Here is a 19,675-nt window from a genome sequence, read left to right as displayed (position 1 = left end):
ACAAAGCGAATCAGCTATACGTATACACATATCCCCATATCTCCTTGCTCTTGAGCCTCCCTCCCCCCCTCCCTATCCCTCCCCTCTAGGTGGACACAAAGCACCCAGCTGATCTCCCTGTGCTATGCGGCTGCTTCCCACTAGCTATCTACCTTACGTTTGGTAGTGTATATACGTCCATGCCTCTCTCTCTCTCACTTTGTCACAGCTTACCCTTCCCCCTCCCCATATCCTCAAGTCCATTCTCTAGTAGGTCTGTGTCTTTATTCCTGTCTTACCCCTAGGTTCTTCTTCTTTGGTGCTTGCAGATCTCGTGGACAGATCATCCTCCCTACTGCAGTAGTTCCTTTCCCTGCCTCATAATCATCCTTCCGAAAGACTCATATCTCTCCTTACCAAGTCCGGATTTGTTTTCATTTGACAATGACCACAGGCAAATCATTTCACTAGAGTGTCTGTATCTGTCAAGTAAAAACAAAAATGTCACAAAGCTATAAAATCAGAGACATAAGTTATATAAAAGTACTTTGCATGCCATAAGAAAAGAAACTACAGGTCTAGGCGATGCTCAAGGTCCTCCACCCTGGATCTCCTGAGAAGCATGTCCTCCAGCACCCACCCACCTTACGCTCCAGCCCTGCTCCAGCCCTGCTTAGCCATTCTCTGTCCCTGGACCATCCTAGGCTCCCGCCCAAGTTTCCTGGGGCAATTAACTTGGGCTCTATGGACTCAATCCAGAAAGCCACCCCTCCCTTCCCCAGGTGCAGCCATCTCTCATTCATCACTGTCACATCCCACAGAGGGCTTTTATTTAACAACCAATTTATTTCCAATTTAACTAATATGGGGATGGGCCATCTCTCTCTCACGCAAACCAAGGATGCCTAGGTTGTAAATAGACTTACAAACGGTGTGCTGAATAATATAAACTCTCATCACAGCCACATCAGGAGAGAGGGGAGAGGAGGAAACAGGGGTGAGAGAGGAGACGGCACCGTGATAAAATATGCAAGCCCCCAAGGTAAACAACCCCTGCTACACTCCCTCCAGGTCCCTGCACTCGGTGCCGCCTGGAATTTTTATTTATTTGTCTCACTGATTTCCCCGGCTCCCCTTGAGCTCAGACAAATGCTTCATAAACAATGTATGAGATGCCGACTCGAGGTTGGGTGGGAGTGCACAGGTGCTTGAGGAGGTGGCCATGATCCGGCCCGAAACCAAGGCCCCCTGACCCCACGCCAACCCCCTGGCAAAGTTGCTTATACTTGGGTGAGACAGTGGCCCCAGATGAGAGAAAACTTGCTCTTTGAGTGGGATAGCTCATCAGTAGTCTACAAGGCCCAGCCTGCCCAAAGAATACGTATTGATCCGCTGGAGGTATCTGAGTAGGAGGGCTTTGTTTACAAGGCCCATGGGGCTAGGTCAAGGCTCAGGGTATCCCCCAGACTGGGTGGGTCACCAGTAAGCCCGGAGGCTGCCTCCATGTCTCGGCTTCCCTGCCACCCCCTCTCTCCAGATTCTCAGGTTGTGTGCAGACCCCAGGAGTCCCATCCAGGGCTGGGGTCCTAGCTAGGGGTGGAGGCATTAGGTCAGGAAACTGGGTTTTAGAAAGAGTGGAGCCACTTCCTAGCTGGGTGATTTGGGGTAAATCATCTCCCCTCCCAGCTCAGTTCCCTTCTCTGAAATGAAGGCCTTGAACTAGACAATCTCTGAGGTCTTTCCAGCTCTACCTCTTAGAGGTGGAGCCACAAAGAAGGCAACAAGGCTGTGAGAGAGATTTATCCTCAGCCTGGGAGGCCCACCAACACGACTTTAAATTACACCTCCTTAAACTCTGCTTAACTCAGCACTTTCAGGGGCTACCTTGGAGGGCAGAGCGAGTTTATGTTGAACAAACACCACTTGGTTAACAGAAAACATATTTATAGTGGCTGTGCAGCTCCAGGAATGGAGAATCCTACCCAGGCCAGGCTTTCAGGAAGGATGTCCCCACTGAGCAGCTCTCTCCAGCCCACAGAAAAGGACCCTCCTTTCCCAACCCTGATTTCTGCTCTCTGCAGCTGCCATAATTCCATGCCTGTATCATGCACCTGGTGTCTGGGGAAACCCAACTTACAGGCCTGCTGATTCCATTTAAAAGGCTGATGCGCGTGGGAATGGTTTTTAGTTGGGTATCCAGCTCAGTTCTAAACCAATTAGAAGAGGGTATGTTTATTGGGGGAGCCACAGGGGCACCTGTTTTACAGCTGACTTCTGGATGCTGGCTGTATGTTAGAGATATGGGTTGTAGGTGGGAACCCTCTATCTTAAGAGCAGGGAAAAAGCCCAGGAACAAGAGAAGGGGGAGAGGGTCCTCCCAGCAGAGCCATCATTCTCTGAGGAGAAAGCTGAGGACAAAAAGAGAAAGAAGCAATAAGACTTCCTTGCCCCTCCCCTTCCCCACATCCCATGGTTACATGGCTGGATTCCTCTAGTGGCCGGCAATATTTAATCGAATACTTTTGTTTGGATCTTGCATCCCTGGTAACCTGAAGATGTTACCATGGCAATCCCTGAGTAATACATCTCGATTATTTATGGCCTTGCAAACAGGGTGGGGAACCACTCTAGGCCTCACAGAAACAGCAGGGAGCTAGAGGCCTCATTTCCTCTTCTCACTGTTTCCCATCAGTCCCAGAGGAAGGGGAAAAGGAAAATGCCACCTTGGTTGGCTGGAAATAGCTCAAAGCATTTGGCATGGAAAAATCTCCACCCTTCCCCCCAACCCCATTCCCCTTTTATGCCCCTTTTAGAACTTCCTGTTCCCCAGCCCTTCCATTCTGGGGTCCCCATAGTTCTCCCAGGTTGCCCTCCATGGAATAGCCAAGGATGGAGGAAAGGAGTCAGGAGTAACTAGTGACTTAGGCCCCCAGTTCCAACATAAGCTGGGCTAGAATCCTATTCATACCACCTATTACATCTGTGACCTCAGACACAGTACTTGGCCTTCCAAAGCCTCTGGTTCTTCAAGTGTCAAATGAGGGTAAGAATGGGTCTTATATTCACATGGTTATTGAGAGAGTTAAATGAAATAACGCATGTAAAGCTCTTTGTATGGCACTTGGCACACAGTAAGTGCTCAATAAATCATAGCCGTTCTATAGCAATTACGTTATCGACCATCCTAGCATATCCATGTTTGCGGACAGACGTTGGGACTGTCAAGAGGGCAACAAAGGGCAGGAGGACAGAGCTGAGGGTGGACAGGTGTTGGGGTACGGGGAAGACAATTTTCTTCTCTTACCTGGACAGAGGAGCAGCAGGAACCCCAGCGGCCAAATCAAACCTGGACCCCCTCAGCCCAGTCTCAGCAGGCCATCACCCTGCTCCTAACGAACAAATCCTTCTCACAAGGTCAGCCCTAATGAGTGAGCCCTGTACTGGGTTGAATAGTGTCCCCCCATAATCCGTGTCCACTCTGAGAACAGGACCTTATATAAAAGTAGGGTCTTGGCACTTCCCTGGCAGTCCAGTGGTTAAGACTCTGGGCTCCCAGTGCAGGGGGCACAAGTTCAATCCCTGGATGGATGAATATATAGTCAGGATGGAAAGAATTACTTACATATGTTAATGCTCCTGTACATTTACAGTGATGTGAGACTGGAACATTGCATGTTTTAGACTAAGATTGAACTTTCCTCTGTTGGAAGAGAAGATGGTGGTGGTGGTGGTGATGGTGGGTGTGTGGGTGGGTGTGCGTGTCTGTTTGTCTGTCTGTCCATCTGAGGGAGTAGGGATCAGGGAAAGATTTAGGGAAGGAGGCTATTTACAAGACCACATGCCTGATGGTGGTGGTGGTACAGTGGTCATGATAAGTGTGTGTGTGTGTGTGTGTGTGTGTGTGTGTGTGTGTGTGTGAATGTGTACATGACTTCATGTGTGTGCATGTGTGCCCTGGAGGACCAGAGGGGGTGCCATGCAGTTCACTCTGTCCCTGGCAGTGGTAGCGCTTGGGGGCAGAGGGGTGTCTACAGCCCCCTCTGTGGAGGAAAGCTACCTGAACAGGTCACAGAGACACAGAGGCCTGAGCAGAACAGATAAGGAGGGTCTGCAAGATCCAGACCAGGGGCCCCAATCTGCAGTCCTCAGACATCTACAGGTTCCCACAGGTAGTAATGGGGGCTCAGGAGCTATTTTTAATATTTCTGTATGCCTAGCAGAAATGACATACCAAAGATAAGACTGCACAGACTGCTAACTGAGACATCATTTCTTTGCTTTTGGCTGGAATTGTATCAACTCAACTGTGATAACACTGCTAATCTCACGCTAATCTGAACCCCTGATTGGCAGTCATACATGGCTTTGATTAATAAAAAATGGGAAAACAAATTACTACTTGATAAATGCAGTTTATTTGGTAGACAAAACTCTTTAAAAATATGGGGTGCATGGTGCAGAGGGAGGGAGAGATTACGTGACTGTTAAGAACACAGCCTCTGGAGCCAGACGTTCAGATTCAAATCCTAGCTCAACCACCTATAACAGTTAGTGGTACTAGTCTTTTAATTCTCTAAGCCTTAGTTTCTTCATCTACAAAACGGGAGTCATAATAATATCCATCTCCTAGGATTAGTGTGAGGATTAAATGAGATAATATAGAGAAAGCACTTAGCTCCTTGTCTGGCACAGGGAAGTATGCATTAAATATCAGGTCTCTTTATTGTAATCAGTATGTATTACTACTCTTACCATTAGTAGGGATGAAAAAGTTGGGAACCACTAGGGTAGATTATTCTTGAGATCCAAGACACATCTGTCATCACTGCTCCCACAATGAGGTGAGAACTAGAGGAAATTGACCCTCAGCCCACAGGTCAGAACTCACTCTCGGTTAAGGTAGTCTCTGGGGGATTAAAAGATCTGAAGGAGAAGGTGGGCACCCAGTTGACCTAGGTGGGGGGAATCAGGTTTTATCTGCCATGTGAGGCCAGAAATTAGGAAGAATGGAGTCCAGGCCAGGTGACAGTGTATTATTTTCTATCACTGGATAACAAATGGTCACACATTTAGCAGCTTAAACGCACACCCATTTACTAGTATCTCACAGCCTATAGGTCAAAAGTCTGGGCAGGCTCAACTGAGTTCTCTGGTCAGAATCTCACAGAGCTGAAATCAAGGTGTTGACCAGCCCTGTCCCTTATCTAGAGGCTCTGGGGAAGAATTCACTTGCAAGTTCCTTCGGGTGGTTGGCCAAATTCAGTTTCTGTGGTTGTAGGACTGAGGTCCCAACTCCCTTGCTGGCCATCAGCCAGGGCTGCTCTCCATTCCTACAGGGGCCCACATCCCTCCTCCACGGTCCCCTCCATCTTCGAGCCAGCATGACTCATCAATCCTTCTTGTGCTTCTCTTGACTTTCCCTTCCACCACCACCCAGAAGGAGCTCTGGTTTTAAAGGAATTGTTTGATTAGATCAGGTCCACCCCAATCATCTCCCTATCTTAAGGTCAACTGTGTTGTGACATAATCACAGGAGTGATAGCACATTCACAGGTGAGGGTGAGGGTCACTAGGGGTCTTGGGGGGTCATTCTTAGAATTCTGCCTATCTCACACAGGATGCCAGACAGGGGGCAGTTGGCTTAGGATAAGGCACTGAGGGCTCGGTAAGGCCCTGTTTGCCCCACGGGCGATTGTGTATTTCTTTCAATTCAAGGGCGGCATAGTCATTATGAAGGAATATTATTAATACAGGTGAGGACCAACCTTCCCCAGTTTCCCCCAGCAACGGTCGGGGGCCCAGGGTTTTGGGGAGCAGGGCTGATTTGTGTATGTGTCACCCGGAACTGCATACTCTGAAAGCAGATGCTCATTCACCTACTGGCTTCATTCCCTTCCCTTCCTTTTCCCACGCCACACCCCCAGCTCAGGCTGGGCCACTGCTCCTCTTCTCACCTGGAGAAGGAAGGCCTTTTGTTATTCAGCCATCTTTTTCCTCTCCTCTGCTGGCTTGCGTTCAAAACGTTGTGACTAGGGCTTCCCTGGTGGCGCAGTGGTTGAGAGTCCGCCTGCCGATGCAGGGGACGCGGGTTCGTGCCCCGGTCCGGGAGGATCCCGCGTGCCGCGGAGCGGCTGGGCCCGTGAGCCACGGCTGCTGAGCCTGCGCGTCCGGAGCCTGTGCTCCGCAGCGGGAGAGGCCACAACAGTGAGAGGCCCGCGTACCGCAAAAAAAACAAAAAAACGTTGTGACTCCTCTGCCGCCATGGCCCCAGCCCTGTCTTAGGAGAGTTCCTTCTGTTCCCTTAACATGTGGAGTAAGCGTCGCATTAACCCGTAGTGGATCCGAGACCCCATCTTTGGTCAGTCGATCCTGTTCTAGGGCCTGTTGTCCCCAACATATGTTTCCAACCCACCTGCACCCCGTGTGCCCAGCTACATCTGGCATGTCCCCCCAGCCCTCCAGTAAGCCTTCCACGCGGGGACCTCTGGATGGCGCTCCGACTCTCCACGGTCCCCCCAGGCCGGTGCTCTCTGTGTGGTCAGTGTCACCTGCACAGCAATCAGTCACCTTCCCAGAAGCCATTCTGCAGGTGCCCCAGCACTTGGAAATGACCTGCTCTGTCACACTCCACCTTACTCTCTACATCTGTAACAGGGAGACAGGGACAAGGCTAGATCAGCAGTTTAATTCTAGCTATGTAGCAAAATCACCTGTGGAATTGGTAAAATACAGATTTCTGGGTCCCACTCCCAAGAGGTGAGTTGAAGCTCTGGGGTGGGGTCAGGCTCTGTATTATTAGGGCATCCCCCAGGCAGTGCTGGTGGCCAGCTCAGGAGCTCTGGCCCTTCCAGATCTAACTTCCCATGCTTCTGAAAACCTCTAGGTCACAGATGAGCCAGACAACTCACAGCCCTCTCTCTGTGAAGCCCTCCAGGGGTACACAAGCCCTCTTGAGGAAGAGGCAGGGCCTTTCTGCCCCCAGCCTCTCTAGAGTGTTTTAGGTCATTTCCAATGACTGTTCTGACAACAAGAATGCCTGAGTGTAAGGGCATCCTCCTTGTTCTTGGGATAAAGGATTTCCTGCAGCCTTGTTGGGGAGGGGCAGGGGCAATTTCACTGGAGCCAGCGCCCCACCCCAGGACCAGCCCCCTTCCTGTTGCCAGGGTGCTAGGAAGCGACTTGCTGCCAAAGTGCTTGGAGCAGCGATTGTTTCGTTGGCCTGGTTATTATGGAGGGATCCGACACAGAGGCAATCAAACCCTTTAGCTCAGCTGCCAGAGGAAGAGAGCGAACGACAAGTGTAGCAGGGAGAAAGAACAGATCTTCCATGTCACTCAGCTCACATTATCGCTGGTAATGAGCTCTGCCCAACAGACAGCTGCTCACACGGCTCCACAGGTACAGCGCTCACTCGCAGCCCCACGGTGCCAGGGAACCCAGAGGAGGCTTCTCCGCACCCCCCCGCCCCGCAAGTCTGGGGCTCTGCCAGGCTCCCTTCTGCCCCAGCCTCCCCTCCCCCAATCCCAGCTCTCTGAACAGGCAGGAAACCAAACCATCCTCAGGGCAGAGGCTCAGCTCCCTGCGGAAATGGACAGATCACAAGAGCCTAATGTTCTCACATCCCCTCATTTCGGATGCATAGAAACTGCGGCACCTTGGCCCGTCAGACAGGGGCTGTAAAGGACCAGGCTTGAGCCCTTTGTGTGTGTGTGTGTGTGTGTGTGTGTGAGAGAGAGAGAGAGAGAGAGAGAGAGACAGGCAGACAGACAGAGAAAGAGAGGGGGCTGTGGAACATCGCTCTCTGAGTCTACACTGGGGCGGGAGTGGGGGGGTAATAAAGCTCCCTGATCTTGCAGCCCCTGATGAACAATACACAGGATTTTAGAAAGTGTACCTTGAAGGGTCAAATTGTCAGGGAGTACCAAGACCTGGGTGGAGGCTTCAGGGAGGAGATGAGAGTTACACTAAGCTCTGGAGGACAGACAGGACAGGTGACAGGTGTTAGATGATGTCAGAAGGGCAGGGGGGAGTAAAGGGACGGTGGGCTCCCCCTCTGTCTGGGAGAGGGCCAGCCTAGGTCACTAACGTCATCTCTCCTTAATAAGCTCCTCCCTCACTTAGGACAGGCAAGGTGAGCAAGCAAATCCGACTTGGAATCAGGTCTCTAAGTTTTTGGAGACCCGAAGGTTTTCCAAAAGCCTAGTGGGGGGGTCAGGAGAGGCGGCTTCCAGTCCCGGCTCGGCTTCTGACCAGGGCATGGCATTGGGCGAGCCACTCAGCTTCTTTCCTCTAGCCCTTCCTAAGACCCTGCCTTACAGCCTTGTCTGTCCTGGGGCTGGGTTTGAGCCCAGTCAAGGGTGAGGAAGGAGGCGGGAGAGGCAGGGAAACTTCCCTGCTGCATTACAACAATGTTAAATCTACAGCCTTTGTGTCCCCTAGAAGAGAAGCTCTTGCCAGCTCCCACGCAGGGTTTCCCCAGCAGAACCTCCCCAGGAGCCCGCAGGTGGCAAAATAAAACAAACTATCAATTCTTTGTTTTCTTTTTCTTCCCCGGGGTGTAGTAAACCCATTATCAGTTAACAGTGGGCCTGCTTCCCGCCTCCCACTCTCTCTGTTGCTGCCGGCAGCCTGAGAAGCCCAGACACCTGAGGGATGCTCTGGAGAGCCCGAGGCCCGGGAAGGGTCAGGGCCTGGAGCGCAGGCGAGCAGCCAACCCTCCCCGGCCCGGCTGGAGGTCTGTCCGCTGCCCTCTCCCCATTGGCTCCTCTCCCTCCCACAGCCAATGGGTGCGCTCCTCAGGCCGGGCTGCACCCAATGAGACCGAGCCCAAGCCGTCCAGCCTGTCCAGCTAGACCAGCGGCAGGATGCAAGAAAGGGAGGGAGAGGGAGAGAAACAACCTGGGGAGAGCAAGAAGCAGGGGCTTGGAAGAAAACTCAGTGGTTTCTGGACATTAAATGAGCTGGTGTTTAAATGGAATGCAAATGACATGCAAATGAGCCTCTCGTACTTTTGAAAAGAGGCATCAAAGCTTGGCTAAGAGAATACCAGTTAATCTCTCAGCCCTCCAGAGACATCCAGAGTGACCCCTCCTCTCTGGGGGACTCTACTGCATTTAGGAGCTGCCTGAGCTCCCCAAAGCAGCCCCTGCCCCACTAGGGCCGCCAGCGACTCTGCTCTCTTTGTTTTCCACAAGCTAAACGGCAAGGGGTGAAGGAGCACCCCCAGATCTAGAATTCCCAGCACCATAGAAGTCCAGTGAAGGGAGGGACCCCGCTATCTTTGCTTCCCCCATTTCACACGTGAGGGGGCCTGACCGAGGCCACACAGCAGTTTGTGGCAGAGCCGGGCTTGGAACTCAAGGCCCCAAGACCCACTGACCCCCTGCTCCAGTTCACCATCTCACCCTGTGAGCGGAACTTCCCTTCTAAGTCCAGTTAGGTGGGGAACTGCTCATAGGGAAGAGGGCCCGACAGCACCCGAGAGAAACGGCACCTGTGTCTCATGTCTGGAACTTCAGCCAAATTCTCGTCCCAACTCCAGAGTCCGGTTCAGAGGAAGTGGGTCAACACTTCCCCAGGGACTCCATGCAGTTCTTGAAGCTTCTCTGATCTCCATGGACTCCCCACCAACACCCCCCCTGCTTTCCCCATCTTTTCCCAAACCAGACCCTGCACGGACATTCCTAGACCGGAGCCTCCACTCTTGGGGCCCCCCAATGGTCCGCACATGGGGCCTGGGAATGCCAGAAGGAAGAAAGTAGGCCAATGGCAGAGAAGAGTATCACTCGTGCAAACTGAAACAGCCTTTGCCAGAGCTTTTAGGGGCTTGAGATGTCAGAAACGACCTCCAGAGGGCAAAGGGGAGCTGGCTGAGCCCCCTGAGAAGACAGGCAGCCGGGAGGAGGGGCAGGCCAGGGCAGGGGGAAGAGTCAACCAGAATCTACAGCCTGTTCCTGGTGAGGGGCTCCCCAGACCACGAAGCGCCAGGTGGCCAGAGGAAGAGTCAGACCCCCACTCATGTCCCTCAGCCCTTGGCAGGCTTCGGAGCTCACCTTCCTGCCCTCAGCGCTCCCGGCCCAGCCCTTCCCTGCAGTCCCCCCCAACCCCAGGACGCAGGGCCCCCAGGTGAGCAGAGGCAGGAGATGGGGCTAGGAGTAAACGAGGAAGCAGCCCCGACACACACTCCCTGACAGGCACCCCTTTAGTTCAGAGCCAGGCCCCCTGTGCCCTTACTAAAAGCTTGATAAATAGACATGTGAATTGATTGGCTAATAAACTGATTACTGTTGGAGACCTTTCAGGCAGGGAATTCTCACCCCCTCCGCAGGTCCTGTAGTCGCCCCACAGAGCCACTTCTCTACAGAGCCTGGCCACCCAGTGGCCCTGAATTCGAGATCCAAGGATAGGGAAGGAGTGGCGTGGGCACATCCTTCCAACGATGCAGGGCTATGCCAACCATGAGCCTCAATCCTGAGCCCCCTGCAGGCTCTGAGAACTTGGGCAGCAGATGCCACCTCCTTGACTGTCCAGGCATCTGATTCACGTCCTCGGTTGGCCCCTCCCCTAAAAGGATAGAGGGCTTGTACAGAGCGCAGGTGACAAACCTCTTCAGATTCAGATAGAGAACCCAAACCCCAGAGCGCAAGGTCACAGCTGCCCAGGGACCAGATCTTCTGACTAAGACGCCTGCCTTCCAGCAGAGGGCGGTGATTATCCCCACCCCAAGGAGGGCCAATCTGAGGAGAGAAGGTGAGGGCTTTGAGGAAGAGGACAATCGCTGGAATTTTCCATGTGCTCCTATCCCCAAGTTCCACTTTGGTTCTGCCCTTCCCCAGCGGATTTCTGTCACTACTGGGAAGAACAGAAGCCTCTTGGTGGGCAGTCACCCACCTAGGGTCACTGTAGAATTTATTTTGCAAACCAGGGCTCTTTCAAGAGTGAAAGGGAGCACGATTAATTATTCACCGGCACCGCAGGTGCCAACCTGAACTCTTCCTGGCAAACGGGGACATGTGTCACCCTGACCGTGGTTGACACAAGGCTCCGCCCTCTGTCAGTCAAAGCACCTCTGATCATCTGGGTGTGACCACTGTGTCCTCATCTGGTGGTCTCACCCGTGGGGATGAGGAGATCAGCCAGCGAGACAAGACCCAGGATGCTGCTTAGAGAAGTAAGGGGGAAAATAAAGAACTGAGCACCTGGTCACAGCACAGTCTGCATTTTCCAGTCATTAATTTGGGAGATACTTACCTGCCTACAGTGCGCCCAGCATAATGCTGTGTGTTGGAGAAGCACTGGCCATTAACACAGACAGTGACTCTGTCCTCGTGGAGTTTACAGACCACTGTAAATATTGAACATTAATTACACATCATGTTCTAAACAAGGAAATACTAGTGATGTGGGAACATTCAGGAAATACAAAAGCCAAGCCTTTTCTAAGGGAGTCTTGACTGGTTCAAATCAATCCAGTGTGGAAGGTGACCACTCAGGAGCTATGTGACTTTGAGCAATTAATATAACCTCTCTGAGCCTCAGTTTCCTCACTTGGAAAAGGAGAGTGATAACTACTTTACAGGTTTAATCTGAAAATAAAATTAGGTAATAAGTGTGGGAAATTGTCTCCACAGTGTCTGGCACAAGATAGGTACTCAACAAACACTAATCCCCTTTTCTTTTATTTCTAAAGATAATAATATTTGGCCTTTACTCCTGCCAAATATTCTCTCCTTCCCATTATCAACCTGGCAAACTCCTATTCATCCTTCAGTGCCCAGCACAGCAGCATGAAAGCCAGCAAAAAGTAGTAGTTAAACAAGTACAAGGTTTTTGACCCAGTGTTCCTGGATTTGAATTCTGATTCTGCCAATTGCTGTGTGATCTTAGATAAATCACTTAACTTCTCTTTACTTCATTATCCTCCTCTGTTTCACAGGATTATTATGAGGGTAAAACACGCATGATGCACTTAGACCAGTATGCACTACTTAGTTGCTGCTCTATGAATTTTTTAAGAATAAAATGGCCAGCTCAGATGTCATCTGGAAAATCTGATATGTTACTGAATTAAGCTGAGCTTGCGGCACTGCTCTTAGCTGTAAATGATCCTATCCTTGGGCTCCCCTCCACACTGCCCAGGGTGGCCTGTGTGTCACAGGGCAGAGAGTGAAGGTCAGCAGATGAACTGTGAACTTAGTAGAGGAGCCAGGGCACAGGCTGACTTGGGGACCAGGAGTCTGGAACCAATCCAAACCCCAGGCCTAAGTACCTCTCACTTCTATAGTTACACTTCTGGGGAGTTTAAAAACCGGACAGATTCTCCTCTCAAATGGTTTAGACACTGTTCTTTCAGAGATCATTTCTCAAGGGCATTGCAAACACGGGATCTGACGGCCTCTCCCTGCAGCCTTCCTCCCTAGAAACATAGTCCCACCAAGACCCAACTCTAGCTTCAAGAATTCAAGATGTGTTCTGATCACTTCAGACGCCCTACCACCCACCGCCAGCCCTCTATCCCCCTGAGTCAGGCAGCAGCACAGCCACTGTCAGGAAATCCTATCCAGCCCTGGCTTGACATTTCAACAGCCCAAGACCTGGAGATAAAAGTTGTCACTGAACAAAGTTCATTTCCCCCTCCCTCTCCTTTCCGGAGGCTTGATAGGCATCAGTGTGCGTGCCAAGATGGCCCTCTCTCTCTTGCTGCTGCTGCTGCTGCTGTTCCTGCTTTTTGGGGGGGAGGGGGGAAACCCTCACAATTGATGATTACAAAGAAGCAGTTTATCACCTGTGCTTTTATGATTGTGGCAACTAAGGGGAAAAGATGTCCTTTCAGATAAGCATTTGAAGGAGGGGGGAGAAAGATTTTCAAAGCCTCCTTTGTTCTCCTGAAGAGCCATGCCATGGAGTTCTGGCAGGCAGCCCAGGAGAAAGAATTTTAAAAACAATCTGAGCTAGCTTCCAAGCTGCTACACCATCCCTGTCATCAATTAGGGATGTTACTTAACAGGGGGTATGGACCATTGTCTCATCCAGCCCGCTCTCCCTAATTGGATGTGGACTTGTGATGAATTCTCCTGAAAAGGGCTCTGTGTTTAGAGGTCCTCCTCTGGTCCTTGACACTCAAGGCCAGCTAGGGTTGGGCTGGCACAGAGAAGGACATTTCTGAGACCCCTCAGTGCAGGCAGAGAGCACAGACCCAGAACTCAGAGAAGGGCAGGCTGCTGGGAACTGCAGTCCATGCTGGGAACTGAGCTCGGGTAGCCAGGGAGGGGATGGGGGGTTGATTCCATGCCCCCTGCCAACGGCATCCCTGCCCAGCCGCAGCCCGAGGTCCTCCCACGGTAGACCCAGCCCCCAACCCATGTTCTGAAGATGAGCCTCATCAGGGCGCAAAGAGCTTCAGGGCCTCAGTCGCCAAAGGGATGGATTGAGCTGCTGCAGACTCAATAAATATTGTGCTCAAGAAGCCTATATACTCGGAGTCACAGCCTCGCCACTGCCAACGATAAAGAAATGACCATCTTCCCTAGCACAATGAAACTCCAATCTGCCACAGTTTGTGATGGGAGAACTGCTGAGGTGAAAGGGAACTGGGATCTCATGGTGCCCTGGACCACCTAGGCCTCTGAAGAAGATGGAGCCTGGAGCTCAGGGTGGTTCCCCACTTTACCTTGCAACCCCAAGTGTAGGGAGGAACATTTTCTTTACTCTCTACAGTGTAGTGAGATCAAGCTAGAATGTTACAGAAAACTTTACCAAAGCTCAGGAGGAACAAAAGGGAATAAACCCAAAGTAATACAAAACCAGATGATCTGGTTCAAGACCTACAATTGGTTCATGTTCATTGTGGAGCCCTCACACAGTTGCCCTGCACCAGGATGGACCCTGGCTTGGACTCTTGCCAGAAACTGCCTTTCCCCCTCTCTTCTGGGATCCTGGAGGTCCATGTCCAAGTAAGTGAGATGAGATTTACCCTCCAACCTATCTAAGATTTGCCTTCTGATTTCTAGGTTCTGTCGCAGAACCGACCTCTTGCCTGGGTAATTAAGGCAGGGAATATCCAGCAAATATCTCTAGCAAGAAGCACATCTCACACCTCAGCATCATGAGCATAGAGAAATGTAATCCCATAGCCTCTCACATGAGCAAGAAACACAGAATTTGAAAGCAAAGGGCTGTTTTCCTAGTCTAAGCGGGCCTAACCCATTCGAAGACTTGGTCTTCAGCCTAGGTTTCCTGCTCATTCTTTCAGTTCTCTGTGGCAGTAAAGCCATGCCCTGCTTGGCTGGAGTCCTAAGGCACCCCTGCCTAGCTCTTGCCAACTCCCTGCCCCATGCATGGTTCTGGACGCAATTCCCTAGAACTCCTATTTGCCGGCTGGGTCCCTACATCGACCAGATGCTCATTTGTATCCACAATAAAACCTGACTTCCAGCACTGACAACTCCTTACCCAACCCTATAGCTGACCCTACTCTCTGACACCAACTTGAATAAAGGCGAAAAATCATCCCAAGACTTCTTAGAACTTACGAATGGAGGGTCTAGCTGTCCTTTTACCAAAGACCATCCACATTGCTGAGTGAGATGATAACCTTCAGGGCAACAGATGGAGAACTCTTCATTCTCCGGAATTCTCAAGAGAAGATGAGTCCCCCCAAGAGGTCTGGAAATGAACAGAACTGTTCTACTTGAGGCAGGAATTTGCTTGATACTCTGAAGAGGGAAGAGAAAAAAAAGAAAAGAAAGAGAAAGAGCTGGCAAGATGGCCAAAGGTTGAAAGTGAACCATCTCTTCAATCCCTGCCTCCTCTAACCTTCATCAAGTCTACAAAAACTCAGCAAATCCTGGAAGTGATTAGACGGCATATGGACACCAGCCAAGGAGAGGATGCAGACAGGCCTGGAAGTGGAGCATCTGAGGCATGAAACTCTAAGTGAAGGAGATCAAGAAATCACAGGTTCATCTCACAGGCCACAGATTTGAAGTTCTGGTCAACTTTAACAGACCTCTAAGGGTCAGGAGGTCCCAGCTCATAGCTTAAAGTATAATCGTTATAGCCACCATTTTACTGAGTACCAACTATGTGGTAAATTTTGCATAATTTGTTTTTTTAAGCTTATATAATCCTGTGAGTTAGGTACTATATCCATCATAGTGATGAGGAAACTGAGGCTCAGAGTGGTTAAATAACTTCCCCAAGGGACTTCCCTGGTGGCACAGTGGTTAAGAATCTGCCTGCCAATGCAGGAGACATGGCTTTGAGCCCTGGTCCGGGAAGATCCCACATGCCGCGGAGCAACAAAGCCCGTGCGCCACAACTATTGAGCCTGTGCTCTAGAGCCGGCATGCCACGACTACTGAAGCCCGCGCACCTAGAGCCCGTGCTCCACAACAAGAGAAGTCACCGCAATGAGAAGCCCGCGCACCGCAAAGAAGAGTAGCCCCGCTCACCGCAACTAGAGAAAGCCCGTGCGCAGCAACGAAGACCCAATGCAGCCTAATTAATTAATTAATTTAAAAAAATAACTTCCCCAATATCATACAACTATTTTGTCAAAGCCGACTTTTTGCGCAGCTGAGTCTAAAATCCATGCTCTTCCTGCTATGATGTGTTGGACTTCAGAAGTCTCCTGGTTCCCTTCCATCTTCAGCTTGGTTTCTTCCATTTTCCTTCAGTCTGCTTCTGACAGCCCAGCTTGAGTCTATGGTGAGATCAGCTCAGTTAGACCATAGTCAGCCACTTTACAAACATTTCTCAAACTCTTACCATTTGCCAGGAACTGTGCAAGAGTCTAAGGATTCCAACACAAGTACAACACAAACAATGACCAAGTGCTCGGTGCCATGATGGATATGACCAAGTGCTCGGTGCCATGATGGATACGCAGCTATGGTACTATGGGACAGCACAAGGGGAGCCCATGTTCTGCCTTGGGGCAAGTAGTGGAGAACAGGTCATTGGAAGTGCTGGGTGGTTCTTTGGACAAAATGGACCACACACAGTCTCCCGAAGACAAACAGCTGAGCCTAGAGCTCTCTAGGGGCTATTTCTTTTTTTTTTTTCACTTTATTCCTTTGCCAATCAGGACAGAACAGAAAATGCAGAAGCCTTAACAGATGCAATCCTACGCTGAAGCAAAGGAAAACTCAAGCTAACATTTTCTGAGTATCTGTGTGCCAGGTACCCCTTCAGGCCTCACAACTTCACTTTGCTGCAAGAATCACGGGGTAGTTAAATAACTTAACCTAGGGCGTTCAGCTGGAAGAGGCAGAGCTGGGCTTCAGACCCAGCCCCAACTACTCCAAAGGCCATGAGTGATCTTTGTCTCACTGCCTCTGGGCAGAAGCTGCTGGATGCCCACTTGAATTGATTAAACGTGGGCACAGCAGGTGGCATGTGCTGCATGGGACTGTACCAACCTGCCCTTGTTGGACCCTCCCCACATCAAGGGATACAAAATAGTGAAATGTCTGAGGGCTCGGGGCCATGCTTGTCCACACTCTTCAGCCTCTTCGGCACCGAAGAGCCTCCCCCCAAGGCTGCCTTGATTTCCTTCATCTCCACCTATCCTGCGCATCCGGGAAGCCTGAGCACCAGCCTCAGGAAAATGTCAGCCAGGCCTGGCCAAGCATATGCCTGTGTCATTGGCACCACGGGGAGCTCCAGCTGTCGGGAAATGGAAGAACCCGGTGCCAAGGGCGGGGCAGGTGGCATGTCATCGGCCCCGCCACTGCTCTGAGAACCCTCCAACCTACTCTTGGCTTCCTCTCTGATACAAAGGCTGCCCACGAACCTTCATCCCCCATGTCCATGGCAACCCACCGGCCCGCGGTGCCATGCCAACCCACGAGCTGGCAGAGACACTACCGTGGCGAGATCCCCTCTGCCACCTGCCCGTTGTCACTCTCCGTTGATCATCACTGCCTTTGCACGGGGCTGCAGTCCCAGGCTCCAGGCTTCCAATCTGCTCTCTGGGAGGCTGACAGAGGATGGGCAGGGCTCGGGGAGACCTCCCTTCCTCACTCCCACCAGCTCCTTGCCCAGGGCCTGGATGTTGGAACAAGAGCTAGGAACCCAGATGGTAATTGCTGCCATCTAATTATGCATGCATATGATATTAGCCAAAAGCATTTGACGGTCTCCTGCAGAGGCTCGGGCAGATCAAACGCAGAGGCGCGCGGGTTCGAGGATTATTCCAGCAGGGTAATGGCTGACAAGACTGCCTGCTGCCACTCAGGCAGCCACTGGCAGGCTGTCTCCTCCCTTCAGACTCCTCACTCTTCACCTGAGGGAAGAGGAAAAGCTGGGGCCAGCGGGGCCTGGGGTCCTCCAAGGTGCGCGGCTCTTGGCCTTTCCCTAACCATGACCTGCCAGTCACAGTACTGAAGACCTTGAACTTCACCAGGAGAGAAGCAAAGGGTTCGTGTGTCCCCAAAAGGGCAGCTAAGTGCTCATGGAGAATTCTGTTCATGTCCCAATAACCACGAAGGAGTCCCACGTTCCTCTGAGACTACCATCTCTGTCTCACCAGTTGATAATCCTTATCTAAAAGGAAACTTCAACCCATGTGACACTTTTTTGCAATTAATTGGGAACTATTATTGCCTTGGCCTTGTCCAGTTTCCTGAAGGTTTGATACCCTAACCTTGGTTTTATTATCTTTCTGGAACCTAAGATACTTAGCACATGCTTTGCACATGTTAGGGGCTCAAGACATGTTTCTTGAGCTCAATTTCACAATTCAAGTCAGCTGCTCTCCGGTTATCTGCTATGACAGGTACCATGCCAGACACTGGGAGGCAGACATGAACCACCCACAGTTCCTGCCCTAGAAAATTCTCATCTAACCCACTAAGAGTTAATTGTGAATGACGGCAGAAAGGGAAGAGGGGTCCTCAAGAAGGAAAAAGACAAGTGAGAGCTGAAGGCCGAGAGTGGAGTGAATCATCAGAGAAGGAAGAGTTTAGGCGATGGATCAGCAAAGGACTTGCTGAGGATTTCAACATTTGCATCGTCAATGTGCATTCACTGCACCCACTGCGTATGAGGCGGGGGGTTCGCAGAGGGTCTCGGATCTCAAGGAATGTACAAGGAAGTCGAGGGAACAGGACATGTCTGTACAAAGATAGCATTGCTTCCTATACTCATCACTTAAGAAGCAAGAGAATGGCATGGAGAAAGCCCTGGTGACCACAGCAGTCAGAGGGCTTCACGGGCTGTTGGGATTTGCCAGAGCAGGATGGGGAAGGCAGGATGGAGCAGGGAGCCAGCACTTACGTGCCCCTCGGGTGGGCTAGGTGCTGCAGAAGCTGACCCAGCTGAGGATAATGACATTTGAGGCTCAGTCTGGTGAACAAGCAGGTACCAAGGGACAGATCTGTCTCCGTCTTGGTCCAGGGTGAGAGTTCCAAGAAGATGTAGAGACTCATGTTTAAGGACCGGGATTCAACTGAACCCTGGAATGAGGCTCGGTGGACACACAGGACAGAGCCCTCTCCTACCAGAACTAGAATTCAGGTGCATAAACAATGTCATCAGAACTGGTACATGGCATCGAGGTGGGGCCAGCAAAGAGGATTGCGGAGGGTTCTCCCCTGGGTCCCTTTGGAATAGCCCTGGACACAGGATTCCCTCTGGCCTGGACACAGGGTGAGGCCCCCTTCATGGGAAGGACCAGAACTCCAGCTGTGGGCAGGATAAGCTAGAGCAAAAGAGAAGGGCATTATTGGCAGAAGCATGGAGTCAGAAAAGACACAGAGGTGGAATTTTTGTATAGCATGCTTCTGGTCCAGTTGGGAAATATGTTCTATCAGAGCACAATATTAAGATTAAGGAGTATTGCTTATTACATTGGGGAATACAGATAGGGGCTAGATTGCAGGGGGGAGTTGAATATCAGACAAAGGAGTTTGGGAATTTTTCTGGAGGAACTCCAGAGCTGAAGAGATATAGATACAGTGGAGGTGAAGGATTGCACCTAGGTAAGGTGACCCTTGGGATCTCACATTATCTATGGAAAATCCAAAAAGAGAATAGCAAATACTCTCATAACCAGGGGGAGAGTTCCAGGTAGGAAGCAAGGAAAGAGATTGACTCAGGCAGTGTGTGTGTGCGAGTGAGAGTGTGTGTGTGTGTGTGTGTGTGTGTGTGTGTGTGTGTGTGTGTGTGTGTGTGTGTGTGCGTGCAGGACTAGGTGCTGGACAAACATAGCCATGCTTACGTTGTGCTCTCTGTGTTCACCCCACACCTGGCTTTGGGTCCAGGGCTCAGCTTTGGAATTAGACTTGGTATAAAGACAAGGCAACACCAGCTGCCAGTTCACACCTTTCCCTCCAGCAGCTTTCTTCTCCTTTCCCTCCTCTTCCCTCTCTCTTGGTCTCCAGACAGGATGCCTTCCCTAATTCTACCTCCTTCCCCACTTCTACCTCCTTCCCCAGCAGCGTGACTTCCTTCCAGCCACAGGGAAGCGGGTGTGTCAGGTTGTGGATCACCACAGAAGGGTTGACACCTCATGGGTAACGAAGAGAGAAAATGTATCAGGGATGTTTAGGGGAGATGACAGCTGATCACAGAGACCTCCTCCTTGCCCAGATGTATTTTGTCAACTGATCACTCAGCAGACCGGAGCTGGAGTTCAGTCAAGACCCCTGGGTGCTTCGGAGAGACGGGGACTCTTTTGATCCCAGATGCGCAT

Source organism: Lipotes vexillifer, unplaced genomic scaffold (genome assembly GCF_000442215.2).
Source record: "Lipotes vexillifer unplaced genomic scaffold, Lipotes_vexillifer_v1.1 scaffold931, whole genome shotgun sequence".
NCBI lineage: Eukaryota > Metazoa > Chordata > Mammalia > Artiodactyla > Lipotidae > Lipotes > Lipotes vexillifer.
This window is presented reverse-complemented; position numbering follows the sequence as displayed.